At 28.8% G+C, this 2,500-nt stretch overlaps 1 protein-coding gene across 1 annotated transcript in view; it reads right to left on the bottom strand.

The window, feature by feature from the left end:
- Positions 1-2,500, bottom strand: part of LOC137634450 (cylicin-1-like) — a 202,440-nt gene that overhangs the window by 9,334 nt on the left and 190,606 nt on the right. The window lies entirely within an intron of this gene.

Here is a 2,500-nt window from a genome sequence, read left to right as displayed (position 1 = left end):
GAGGGTACAATCAGGTGTACTATTCTATCTTATTTGTCTTCCTCTTGTTTTGTTGAAGTTTATGTTGTGTATATATGCGATATTCATTTTAATATTGTTACTCTTCTTCAAATATTTTATTTTTCATTGTTTCCTTTCCTCACTGGGCTATTTTCCCGGTTGGAGCCCATGGGCTTATAGCATCTTGCTTTTCCAACTAGGGTTGTAGCTTAGCAAGTAATAATAATAATAATAATAATAATAATAATAGTAATTTGAATATTGTATTGCATAGGCTAATGTTATCGTACACTGCAATTATTGTTTATTCATATAAATTAATACAATTATCATGTGTATATTTACAACGTAAGCTATAATACCTTGGCATTACCAATTAGTTCAAATGGTTTAGATTTTTATAGATTATATACCAAATACAAGTATTACAAGTGTTACAAGTAAGTATTACAAGTATTACAAATACAAGTGAATGATTGTGAACGCCTTGAAAGACAATTTGTCTCTAAATAACGCAAATCTTCGATCGGACAACGAAATATTTACTTAAATATCCTGAAGTCTGGTTGCAATTATTTCATTATTAAAGTAATAGTTATTATTGAATGTATCATAGATTCAAAGTTCAGACAAATTCTTATTATTGTTGTGGGTGTTTGCTGTCACTGTTATTGTCATCATTTTCATATTCATTAATATCAGTAGATTTATTTTTCAAAGCATGACACTGATAAATCTTATCATCCATTCTCTTATCTACCTCATCCAGGAGTTCCCACGGTGATCATAATCAAGTTTTCATCTTCGAATGTGAAAATAACAATCCATATCTTGCTTCAGGATGATTCATCGATAATGTTTGTTTTTTTTAAACTCGAAATTTAAGGTTTTTTTTTTGTGGTCTATTTTCCTGGTATTCTCTTTTCACTATGCAACTAATGTATGGTATAGGGGCTACTTGTGTTTGGTGGTTGTGAACAAGCATGGTGTAGGCAATTATAACTTCAAAAGGAGAAAATTATGTACTCATATTTGTGTGTGTGTTTACACACACACACACACACACACACACACATATATATATATATATATATATATATATATATATATATATATATACAGTATATATACATACATATACATATATATATATATATATATATATATATATAACGTGCAAGGAATATCTATATCTATATATGTATATATATATATGTATATATATATATATATATATATTATATATATATATATATATATATATATAGGCCTATATTCCCTGCACACACTTATGTATATGTATAAATATATATATATATATATATATATATATATATATATATATATATATATATTTTCCCTGTATACACTTATGTATATATATATATATATATATATATATATATATATATATATATGTGTGTGTGTGTGTGTGTGTGTGTGTGTGTGTAAAGCTGCGATAAATCATTTAAAGATTTGAAGGTCACTCATGAATGGCACAGGTAAAGGACAATGGCAAAGCCCTAGCAGGACAATACCCTAGAGATTGACCATATATACTTATGATTAGCGCCCAAGCCCCACTCTTCATCCAAGCTAGGACCAGGGAGAGCCTGGTAATGGCTGCTGATGACTCAGTAGGTAGACCTATAGGCTCCCTTAAATCACCCATCCTTTGCTTACAAGTAGTGTGAGGTTGCAGACTCTACAAGAATCTATCGACCTTGAGCGGGTCTCGAACTCCAGTTCAGCAGAAAGCCAGGCAGGAGTGAAACTTTATCTTAATATGTGAAATAATAAGGGAATAAACTTAATTGAACACAGCTATACATATATCCACTAAACTTAATGAACTCTATATCTATTAATAACGCCATCTCTTTTACATCACCTTTTTTCTTCAGGTTCCGGAACTTGAGATTTTCGTGTGCATTGGAATCTACGAAATCCAGATGAGGAAGGGATTCATAGATAGTTTCTGTTTCTCGAGTATTTTTCATGAATTATAGGCATTCGCTCGTAAAATATATCTAACCAAAGTAATTTCCTGTTTTACAAATAGATTAGTCGTCACGCATAAGCCCAGCGTTTATAATGTAAGTTTGACAGGATATCTTGTTTACTTTTCTATCTCCCATATATAATAAAGAGCAAGTGTTTGAAAATATATATATATATATATATATATATATATATATATACAGTATATATATATATATATATATATATATATATATATATATATATATATATGTATATATGTATATATATGTATATGTATAGCCTATATATGTATATGTATATATGTATATATGTATGTATATATATGTATATAATATATATATATATATATATATATATATATATATATATATATATATATATATATATATTCTTTCAGGATTATGGGGTAGAGGAAGTAGATATACCCTGGTAAGAGGGGATACCCCGAGAGGTACACTCAGAAACCACGCTCTCCCACAAATTGTCAAACTAGCAG

This window comes from Palaemon carinicauda, chromosome 44 (assembly GCF_036898095.1).
Source record: "Palaemon carinicauda isolate YSFRI2023 chromosome 44, ASM3689809v2, whole genome shotgun sequence".
NCBI lineage: Eukaryota > Metazoa > Arthropoda > Malacostraca > Decapoda > Palaemonidae > Palaemon > Palaemon carinicauda.
The sequence above is the reverse complement of the archived record's forward strand: the minus strand, read 5'-3'. Positions and strand labels throughout refer to the sequence as shown.